This window comes from Anolis carolinensis, chromosome 3 (genome assembly GCF_035594765.1).
Source record: "Anolis carolinensis isolate JA03-04 chromosome 3, rAnoCar3.1.pri, whole genome shotgun sequence".
NCBI lineage: Eukaryota > Metazoa > Chordata > Lepidosauria > Squamata > Dactyloidae > Anolis > Anolis carolinensis.
This window is the reverse complement of record NC_085843.1, coordinates 68,292,179-68,304,866: the sequence shown is the minus strand read 5'-3', so window position 1 is coordinate 68,304,866 and position 12,688 is coordinate 68,292,179.

Below are 12,688 nucleotides of genomic sequence, written 5' to 3'. Positions count from 1 at the left end.
AATGAGGGAGAAAATATAATAGACAAGATATTAAAAGAGAGACTTGGTGGTAAAAAAGGATTAAATAAAATATATGGAAGAATGATAGAAGATAAGGAGTCTATGTATAGAATAATGGAAAACAAGTGGGAAAAGGAAGGGGGCCTAGGAAAAGAAAAGATAGAAAAGATAGTCAATGGTTTAAATAAAATAAAAATAGACAAATATAAGCAATTAGAACTGAAAATAATTACAAAATGGTACAGAACACCAATTCAGCTGGCACACATGATTCATGGATTAAATCCCAAATGTTGGCATTGTGGGAGTCGGGAGGCATGGTATTCACATCTATGGTGGGAATGTGAAGAGATAAAAAAAATTTGGAAACAAATTCTAACCCAGGTTGAATTGCATACTAAAACCAAATTTGATATAAATATGCAAATTCTGTTAATAGGGATATATGGGGACAGAAGAATTAACGACCAAGACCAAGACTTAATGATGATAATGTTTAGAGCTGCACATGCAGTAATAGTGTGGGGGTGGAAGGATTAAAAAAAAGGACACTTGAAAAATGGTACGAATATATATGGGATCAAATACAACTGGATATTATGGACATTATAAGAAACAAAAAAACATGGTCAGACAAACAGAAGAAAATTAAAGAAATATGGACTCCATTTAGCAGATGGTTACAGATTGTTAAACCATATGACGAAAGTTGGAAGAAAAAATTGGAAAGAATGGAAAGAAGGCTCATGTAACAAGAAAATAAGGTTTACGTTGTCCACAGGGAGGGGGGTGGGGTGGGTGTGGGGGAGGGAGAAGGGAATTGAAAAGGAAAATGTAACTATGATTATGTATTATAAAATAATGATTAATAAAAATTCCCTCTGGGGAGGGGAAAAAAAGTCAAACATTCTAAAATTTGGTGAGCTAGCAGTGGTAAATGTGTTCTACCACTGTAGCAAGTTTCATCAGGATAGCTCAAAAATGACACAGAGAGAAGCCCCTCAATTTTCCCCATTGACAGTAATGTTTTCCTTCATGCGCATGCACATCCGTCATTAACGAGGTACATACAAAGACTTGGAAGTTTCAGAAAGTTTTGAACTTTTTGCCTTCAAAATTCAGAAATGACTTTAGAAATGAAGCGCCAGCACCCCCTACTTTTGAACAGAGTTTAGAACCATTTTTTTTCTAGATCACACATACCTAGTACTTATATCTGCCCATCACCTCTAGATAGTTTTAATGATGAATTTTAAACTTCCACACTGTCTTTTTGTGTATTTTAATGTGTATTTTATGGAAATATGTTTTAATATGTGATTCTACAGCATATTTTGAAATTATTTGTTTTGATTATGTGTTTTATCAATGTTGTAACCCACCTCGAGCCACGAGGAGAAGCGATTAAGAAATAAAATTATTATTATTATTATTATTATTATTATTATTATTATTATTATTATTATTATTATTATTATTATGTACCTCTTTTGCAACTCAGAGCTTTCTCCACCCTTTCACCCTGAGTGCAATATGGGACGATAGCTGGTTGCTCCAAGGGCAAGTAGGAATCCTGCCTCCCAATATAATTGTGCTTTCCCCCCACATACCTCATACTGTATCAGATGGACTAGAAAATTAGCTGAGTGTGGGCCTGTATCATGAGCAGGAGAAGACAAGAATTTGATGTACACCTGGGCACAGATTTGGTGAAGAGGAAAGCCTGTTTAAATTTGGTGTCTTTGAAGGTTGGGAAAGAGCCAGCCCTTGAGAATAGCCTGAATATTCCTCTCTATTATTAAATCCAACGTCTTAGGAGGGAGGATCCTAGGCTCGACCTCCATAAAAACTTCAATTCAATTCAAATTTAGAGGCAACCCAAGGGAAACTGTGAAAGTGGTCACAGATAGACACCTGACTTAAGCCTGATCCACTTTAAGTTACTTCCCCTTCTTCTAATGAAGATATAACTAATATAAATTGTATTAAATTAAAGTGCCACTTATTATTCCAAGTCTTAGTATTTGGTTCATTACCTCATGGTTGGTCAGCAATGCAAAAAAAAAAATACTTTTGCAACAATAGTATATAATTATCCCAAATAAAGGCTTTTAAAACTATACATTATCAAAGTTTGTGAGACAGTGAAATAGTTTGGTTGCATATGCTCTCTCTGACACCTTTTTCAGGAAATGTCAAGTAAAATGTTACAGGTGGTACTTAAATGCCTGCTAATGATGCATAGAAATATTGCAAGTATATGAATACATGAAAATTGTCATGAGCAACAGAGTAATGTGTCCTTGATACAATTTAACTACAGTAGAGTCTCACTTATCCAACACTTGCTTATCCAACGTTCTGGATTATCCAACACATTTTTTTAGTCAATGTTTTCAATACATCATGATATTTTGGTGCTAAATTCGTAAATACAGTAATTACTACATAGCATTACTGCGTGTTGAACTACTTTTTCTGTCAAATTTGTTGTTAAACATGATGTTTTGATGCTTAATTTGTAAAATCATAACCTAATTTGATGTGTAATAGGCTTTTCCTTAATCTCTCCTTATTATCCAACATATTCGCTTATCCAACGTTCTGCCGGCCGGTTTATGTTGGATAAGTGAGACTCTACTGTATATGTCTAAATAATAACCAAAGGGAATGCTGATGGTTTCACACATCATACTAATCATCATGTCATTATTTTGGGTGGACAACAAGAGGTAATGTTTGTGTAGCTTGGATCCTCATCATTAATGGCAAATGCGTAGAGCTATGATTAATATGAGGAATTGAATAAATTTCTAAAAATTAACTGATGAGAATGATAATCAATTGAAGAAAAAAACAGATAGCCATAATTAATGTACATAAATTAATACAACTGTGGAATAAAGAAATAACACTGGTACTACAGCCAAGTATTTCAGGTCAAGAAATGGACTATTACAGATCTAGATAGTCCCCCAAACAATTTCCAAATGGCCCACTGCCAACCAAGAATGGTGTGCAGATAGCTTTAGACCACAACAACCATATGTCAGGCCAATAATACAGAAACTATTACTTGAATGCAGGAGCAAAGAAAACTTGAGTTTGGCATTCTTTCCTCCTTGAAAAATCTGCTTGGAATATGAAAATGGGAGGTACTAAATAAAACGGGAGTTGCAAGCCTGGTTCAATTATGGCTCCCCTTTATTCTGAAGCATATCAAAGGGGCATGTATATAAAACCTAACTTCACTTAATCACATCCCATTCATCAACCATGAAACCATGACTGAGAAATATTAGATTCTCATCACATCTAATTGGGGATCCCATTGAATCCAGTAGGGCTTTATTCTAAACTCATGTGTATGTGTCAGATTGACCTATTAGATTGTCAAGATCATATCCTTATCATTTATCCCTCTCTGATATTAGGAGTCAGGGACGATATTGTATTTAAAGGCTCTGGTAAATTGGAGTAATACAATAAAAGCAGAGTTCAGTAAAAGTTTTGTATGTTTTAATATCATTTCTTTTTTAGTTGTAACCTGCTTCAGGTTACAGTCCAGAGAGAAAAGGAAAAAAATATAATATAATATAATATAATATAATATAATATAATATATATTGCTTTAAGATCTCAGCAACATCTAGAATACTTCTCTTCAAAGCAGGCTTTGGACAACTTAATTTACAACCAAAGAAATATATTTTACACTTTTTGGACTCTGTGGGATTTTTTTTTTATTTGAATGACATGCTTCAAGCAACTATGGTTGATGCTTAGTAAATCACACTTGAATATATCAACTGGATCTTACCCCTTTGAAATTACCAGAAACCATATCTAAGATGCTCCTGACTGGACATGCTTAGTAAGTTGACATTCTAGCAAAGAAGGAAAAAATCAGAAATCATTGTCTAATTTCTACATTAAACCTGTAGTAAAACTACAGTGTAAACAAGTAAAGATTGATGATTCACAAGCTCAAGAGACTATAAGGCCCAAATCACAAAAGAACCAGGATTTAAAATTCCAATTTCTTTGTTGATTTAGGCCACATATAGGGCCCAAATCCCAGGTTTTCCCTGGGGGATGAGTGGCTACATGTCTTCCTGGATTGACCAGCTCCCAGCCCCTTGTTTCTTCTGTAAACTTTCTAGAGGGGCCTGACTATGCTCTCATGATGCATCCGGATCTTTGGAGAGGGGAGGGAGAAAATCCCACCTTCTCTCCCCAAAGCTCCAAACATGTTATTTTGATGCCTCAGAAGCTTACTTCGAGGGACGTGAGCATGCAGCCAGGCCACTCCAGTGAGTTTACAGGAGAAATGGGAGGCTGGGAGAGGAGGGCGAGAGTGCCATCCTGTTCCTTCAGGCTCTTAGAGACTGAAGAACCGGGATGGCAATGGGGATTGGCCCCCAGGATTGTGGAAGGCAGTTTTGAGAATCAATCCTCACAGACCCAGCACCTGAAAAAATCTGTATCTTCAGGAAGGTCCAAATACTTTCAGGTTTTTTTTAAAAAAATCTAAAATAAATCAGGAAATCATGGTTTATTCTGGATTAATGAGGATTAACCTGAAGCATTTTTTTAGACACCTCTGGTTAATCTGAAACCCATCACAGGTTTTGGGCCTGTGTGGAAGACCCTAAGAATGAAGACTGAACATCATATTTTACATACATATTCAATTTGTCTCCATGATATGCATTTCAGAGACAATATATGGAATTTATAACAAGAGTTGAATTAGATCATTTTTTAAAAAGATCTTTTCGATGAGACTGATAAAATCTAGCAAGCAAATGTTTATGTTTTTGATATCTCCCAGAAATTCAAATGAAAATAATGAGTATGCAAATAACAACAACACCAACAACAACAACAGCAACAACAACAAAGTATGTTGGTGCAATATCATGCTATAGCAAGATTGTCGAGAAGTAACTGGAAAAGCTTACATGATATGAGGATGTAAAAATCGATTCTGGCAGAAGCCAGTCAAGTTGGTCCCAGTGGTGATTGGCACACTGGGTACAGTGCCTAAAGATCCTTGCCTGCACTTGAAAACAATTGGCGCTGACAAAATTACCATCTGTCAGCTGCAAAATGCCACCCTACTGGGATCTGCATGCATTATTCACTGATACATCACATTGTCCTATTTTTTAAAAAAATTGTTTTTATTGTTGTTTTGTCATTTTATCCCACTCCCACCCTCCCCTCCTTGTACATATAATTTATACAACAAACTACAGAAGTTACATTTGAAATATCAATCTCAATCTTAATTTTTCCACTCCACATCTTAGTACATTTTCTAAATAGTTCTTAACTGGTTCCCACATCCCCTTAATTATTGCAATCTTATCAGTTTTATCTATATTGTTCCATTTGCAATTTGTGATTTCCACATTTAACATATCAACTATATACTTACACCAATTCGTCAGAGTCCATTTTGTTTTATCTTTCCAACCCCTCACTAAAACAATTTGTGCACATGCTATTAATTTGTCAACCATTTTTTCTTTTTGTATATTCTTCACTTCTGTTATCCTTGCATGTAGTACATTTCTATTAACTATTACTATTTGTAGATTTAGCATTCTATTGATTTCTCCTTCAATCATGCTCCAGTATTCTTGCACTCGATCGCACTCCCATATCATATGATTAAACACCCCTCTTTGTTCACAACCGTGCCAACACCTATCCTTCATCCCTGGTAAAAAATGTGAAAGTTGTGAAGGAGTTCTGTACCATTTTTGTAACATTTTCCTTCTTGCTTCCCTTAATACATTGTACTTTTCTTTTGCTATATTACTTACTTCCCTTTGTATATCTTCCCTCTCAATTTCCATGTCCATTCTTCATGTTTGGAAAATTTCCTCTATTATTTCTTCTCTTACTGTTATAATTTGTTCGTACAGATCTCCTACCACCTTATTTTCCTCTCTCAAACATTTCCTAATCACTTTCTCAAATGGACTGTCCTGTTCTCTAATTTTTTCCCTCACTCTAAAAATTTCCTGTCTTATAGTCCAGCGTTGAATCCAATTCCCTGATCCTATCCAATTCTGAATTTCTTTTTGTTCTACAGAGTTTCCATCTACTGTATACAAATCCTCCACTAACCTTTTCCCTCTACTTTCAATTGATCTCAATGTTCTGCCTATAATTTCGTTATTATTGTAATTAATTTGCCATATAGTTGCCATCTTATTCTCATTGCCTGGATTTAGCTTCTTCTTTCTTTTTCCTCACACTTTTATTGTTCCTTTAAAAGGTTCCTTAAATTCTGCTTCTTCTCTCCTACTCCATTCCCTAAATATTATTTCTTTTTCTTTGGTATTATTTATTATCTTCTCCATATTTGCCCATATTTTTTCAGTATACTGTATTTCCAACAATCTTTGGATTTGAAACGCATCGTGGTAGACTTTTTCCTTCGACTGCCCATTTTCTTATTCTCCTATCCCATGTCTTTAGTGTCTTCCTATCTACTGTGTTTGCCAATGTTTGAAATAAGTATATCAATTTTGGTATTATAAACATTTTAGTGCCCTTATTCTGTCCACTCTTGTTAATGCTTTCCCTTCCCAATTCTTAAATTGTTTCTCTATTACTTTCCATTTTTGTTTATTAAAAAAATAGTCCTGATATATTCTTAAATTCTTCCAATTTTTTAATCATATCTTTTACCATAATTAACTGTTGGCTTGTAATAATCACTGCATCATTGGCAAAGAAATTAAGCCTTATTTCTTCCTTTTGTCCTCCTTCCTTTTCTATTTTGTACCCTGTCCAATTGGTGCTATTCCTGATGCTTTCAGCTAGCATTTGTATTGCTATTACAAATAAAGTGGGGGATAATGGACAATCTTGTTTTGTACCATTTAAAATTGGTATCTCTCCTGTCCTTCCATTATTCACCCTTATTTTTGCTTTACAGTTGCTGTACAATTGTTGCAGTGTTCTGCAAAAGTTTCCCCAATATTCAACTGTTGACATAATCTTAACAGATAATTGTGATTGACTTTATCAAATGCTTTGTAAACATCCAATTTGAGAATTCCCATTTTTTTCCTTATTCAAATTTGCATGATTCATTGCAATTACTACATTTTTTATTGGATCCCCAATTTTTCTTCCCTTCACAAATCCATATTGATCCTCTGATTATTTTTGGCATTATTGTTTCCAATCTTTTTGCTAAAATTTTTGTAAATATTTTATAATCCTGATTACATAGACTACTGGGTCTATATGACCCTGGTTGTGTTAAATCTCTTCCCTTTTTGGGTATAGTTATAATTCTGATACTTTCCATGTTAGGGGGACCTTTTGCTCAGTGTATATTTCATTAAACAACTCTGTTAGGTGTGGTGCCAACTCTTCCATATATGCTTTATAATATTCTGCTGGAAATCCATCTGGCCCTGGTGACTTGCCTCCCTTAACCCTTTAATTATCCTTATTGTTTCCTCTTGCGTTATTGGTTGGTTTAATAACTCTCTGTCTTGATACAGTTCTAATCAATGTTACTCTCCCCCTCCTACTTGTCCAGTGTTGATGGATATCTTTCAATTTGTGCAGCCTGAGGATGTGGACAGGATGCTTGGAGAGGTGAGAGCTACCATCTGTATTCTAGATCCTTGCACTTCCTGGCTGATCAAACAGGCCAGAGGGGGACTGGCAGAGTGGGCAAAGTTGATGGTCAGTGCCTCCTTGGAACAAGGCAAAACTTCAACTTGCCTAAAGGAGGCAGTTGTGAGACCAATAATTAAAAATCCATCCCTGAATCCCTCTATAATGGACAACTATTGGCCCATGTTCAATCTCCCCTTTTTGCAGAAGGTTTTGAAGCATGTGATAGCCTCCCAACTGCAAGGATTTTTGGATGAAAAGATTATCTAGATCCATTTCAATCTGGTTCTAGGAATGGCTATGGAACAGAGACAGCTTTGGTCATCTTGGTGGATTACCTACATAGAACGCTAAACAGGAGGAATGTATCCCTGTTTGTTCTCCTGAACCTCTCAGAGGTATCCTCCTGAGCCGTATTGCTGGAATGGGACTGGGAAGCACTGTTTTATAGTGGCCCCATTCCTTCCTGGAGGGCCATACCCAGAAGGTAGTGCTGGAGGACTCCTGTTCAAACTCCTGGCCATTGTCCTGTTGTGTCCCTCACGGTTTTGTTTTAGCCCCCATGCTGTTTAACATAAACATGAAACCACTGGGAGGGGTCATCCAGAGTTTTGGAGTGTGGTGCCACCTGTATGCAAATGACACCCAACTCTACTACTTCTTCCCACCTAAGGGCAAGGAAACTCCAGACCCTACACCATCAGTGTCATCAATGATTGGATGGATGAGGACAAATAAATTGAAACTTAATCCAGACAAGACAGAGGTGGTCCTGGTCAGTCAGAAGGCAGATCAGGAAGTAGGGATCCAGTCTGTGCTGTATGGAGTTACACTCCCCCTGAAGATACAAATTGGCAGTTTGGGGGTCCTTCTGGACTCAGTATTTAACCTGGAAGCCAGGGTATTTGCGGTGGTCAGGAGGGACTTTGCACAATTAAAACTTGTGTGCCAGCTGCTCCATTCCTTGAGAAGCCATATCTGTCCATGGCAGTACATGCCTTCATTACACCCTGTCTTGATTATTGTAATCAACTTGTAATTACTACTTACGTGGGGCTGCCTTTGAAGAGTGCTTGGAAACTTCAGCTGTTCCAAAATTAGGTTGCTACAGGGAGCAGACAATCCCCCTGTTGCAGCAGCTCCACTGATTGCCAGTTTGTTTTCCGGCACATTGCAGTGATGGTTATGATCTTTAAAGCCTTAGGCAGCTCAGGTCCAGACTATTTGGCTGACCACATTTCCTTGTACGAACTTGCCCTGAGATCTTCTGGAGAGGCCCTTCTCTTGGTCCTACCTCCATTTCAAGCTCAGTAGGTGGGAACGAGAGAGCGTTCTTGGTGGCTGCCCCTCATCTCTGGAACTCCCTGCCCAGGGAAGCAAGAATGGTGCCCTCCCTGCTGTCCTTCTGGCAGCAGCCTAAAACCTTCTTATTCAGACAGGTGTTTAAAGAAGAAAGTTTTTAAGATCAAGGCTGCTGTGGTTTTTACTTTTGAATACGTTTTTGTGGATTTTAACTCAATTTTCTAAATACAAATTATATTTAATTCTGCTTTAATGTTTGTATATTTGTAGATTTCAAATTGCTTTGAAATGCTTTTAATGTAAGCTGCTTTGAGTCGCCTTGTGGAGAGAAAAAGCGGGTTATAAATAAACATAATAATAGTAATAATAATTCAATACATTGTACACTCACTTTTCTATACCTTTGTTTTGAATTAGAAAAGAAATTGTCTCTTTTCTTTTCTAACATCGTAGAATCTTGTTTTTGTAGCAATGGAAAAAGACAAAGATGTAAGATGTTAAAATTGCCCGTGTTCTATATCCATTCTTGTACCCTTCTCCATTCTTCATATATTTCCTATAAAAATTATATGAAAAAATCAATTTTAAATCTACAACATACCAGTTCTAATATATAATTAAACATACAAATCAATTAAAATAACTTAAAATATTTAAATTGTTAAAATTTAAAAATACCATATAACACTCCACTGGCTCATGCTTGAAAATGTTTTTCTTTGAAAGTTTGTATTACTAAAAAGATTGTTGTTTGCCTCTGAAATAACAACAGAAAGGAAACATAGAAAAAATGCAAGTGCATTAAAATAAATGAACAGAATAGAAGAGAAACCTTAATTATATAGCACAATAGTGGGGAAGGTGTGCCCAATCCCATTATGTAAAACATCAGAATGACCAATGGCGCCCAGAAGCCTCCAGGAGCTTACCCATCCATGCACAAGCTCCTGCTTTAGAAAGTTTATTTCAGACCAAAAACAGAGCCTACCTAAATAACTTTTATATAATCCATCATGTCAAGATGTAATTAGCCACATTTATACTATTTTGTTTTCTTAAGCATGGGGAAAGGAGAGAAATAGCAGTTTGCACATAAAGTGCGTGCATATTACTTAACTGTACAAAGATCCCACTTGGCCACCACGCTCACCAAGAGATGCAACAAAAGCAAAACATTCCCATCACATGCACCAGCTGTGGCATGTTCCGCTTTTTCACACAAAAACTAGACAACTACATCTGCTCCAAATGCAAACAGATGACTCTGATGGAGCAGAGGATCCAACAGCTCGAGCACCGTATTAAGACCCTTAAGGACATTCAGGCACTCGAGCTCTTCTTGGGCACTGCACAACACGCTGCTGTAGATCAGCAGCCTGCATCACACCAACACCACCAAGACCATGATCAGGAACCTTATGGGGAGATCAACTCAAAGGTAGACAACCCTCAGGCTTGGAAGGAGGTCACCCATAGAAGGAGACGCAGGACCAGGCAGCCTCCGCAGAACTCCTCTGCTCAGCTGCATTTACACAACAGATTTGAAATTCTTACATCATTAACATACAATCAGGAAACACATCTTGTGGAGGACCACAGTTTCTTAGATACCACTCAGTGGACCACCCTGGATCAATGCGCAGGGGATAGCCCTGACGGGGACAGTGCATCACCACAGTCACACTTATGTAATCATGCAAATGCTCCATCCCCAATCATAGACCAGGAGCAACAGGAACATCCTTGGGAGAGTAATGGGCTCTCGGATGTATCTCAATGGATTGTCATTGATGAATGCACTGGGGATGTTGAGGAAAAGGACAACACTTTACACCTACATGATTCACTTCAACAGGAACACTCTTCAGGGGACATACACACTGTCTTGCACAAAAGGGACCCTGTCAATCCTCAAAGGAAACAGGTCTTGGTAGTAGGTGACTCCCTCCTTAGAGGAACGGAAGCCATCATTACCAGACCGGATGGGATGGCTCAAGAAACATGCTGCCTCCCGGGGGCAAAAATACACCATATCACTCAGAGGCTCAGCAGGCTCCTAAAGCCCCATCACCCTCCCCACCTTATGTTGATTCATGTAGGTACCAATGACACCGCTAGGCATACTTTTCAAAAGATCACAAATGATTTTCGAGCTCTGGGAACAAAGCTAAAACTGTATAATGTACATGTGATCTTTTCATCCCTCCTCCCTGTTGTAGGACACGGCTCTACAAGGGCCGGAAAAATAGTACAGGTCAATAACTGGCTCAGAAAATGGTGTCAAGAGGAGCATTTTGGCTTCCTTGACCATGGTCTACTCTTCCAAGAGGATGGACTACTGGCAAGCGATGGGGTGCATCTCACACAAGTAGGAAAACATCTTTTTGCACACAGACTCACAAACCTCATCAGGCGCACTTTAAACTAGATCCACTGGAGGAGGGGAACAACAGCCTGGCGAACACTATATTACCCACGACCACAGGGAACCGCCGAAAGGCTAAACGGAGGGCTGCACAAACACAGCAAGGACCAAGTACAGAGAGCACAATAATCCCAAATAAACAGTTCGAGGGGAGGTCACAGGGGCTTACATGTCTTTACACTAATGCTCAGAGCATGGGAAATAAGCAAGACGAACTCCAACTCCTAGCACAGCACCACACATACGATGTCATAGGCATCACTGAAACCTGGTGGGATGACTCCCATCACTGGAATTAAACCATTGAGGGCTATAACCTCTTTCACAGAAATAGAACAAAGAGGAGAGGAGGGGGAGTAGCTTTATATGTCAAAAACAGTTACGTTGCAGAAGAAATGCAAGACTGTAATCCGGGAAACCAGCTTGAAAGCATCTGGATAAGAATCAAGGGAACCGGGACTCAAAAAGATCTTGTCGTGGGTGTCTACTACAGACCTCTGAGTCAGGATGAAGGACTTGATGAAGCCTTCTGTCAACAGCTGACCAAACAGGCACAAAGAAGAGATATAGTAGTCATGGGCGATTTCAATTATCCCGATATCTGCTGGAAAACAAACTCAGCCAAGAGTACAAAGTCCAACAAATTCCTCACTTGCCTTGCAGATAATTTTATGGTCCAGAAGGTAGAAGAGGCAACAAGGGGATCAGCAACTCTTGATCTAATCTTAACAAATGTGGAAGACCTGATCAATACAGTTGAAGTGGTTGGATCCTTAGGGGCAAGTGACCATGTGCTCCTGCAGTTTGCAATACAAAGGAATGCTGAAACTAAGACAAGTCAAACACGCATTCTGGACTTTAAGAGAGCTGACTTCCAAAAAATGAAGGAATTACTGAGCGGCATTCCATGGATATTAAAAAACAAGGGAGTTAAGGATGGATGGGAGTTTTTCAAAAGTGAAATACTCAAGGCGCAAATGCAAACAGTGCCAACAAAGAAGAAAAATAAGACAAGTGCAAAGAAGCCAGAATGGATGTCCAAAGAACTTCTAACTGAGGTAAAGCTCAAAAGTGACATGCACAAGAAGTGGAAAAGGGGAGAAATCACCAAAGAAGAATTCAAACGTATAGCCAACACCTGTAGGGAAAAGGTTTGCAAGGCTAAAGCGCAAAATGAGCTCAGGCTTGCCAGGGACATAAAAAACAACAAAAAAGGCTTTTTTGCTTACGTTGGTAGAAAAAGGAAGAAAAAGGAGGCGATAGGGCCATTGCAAGGAGAAGATGGGGTGATGGCGACAGGGGACAGGG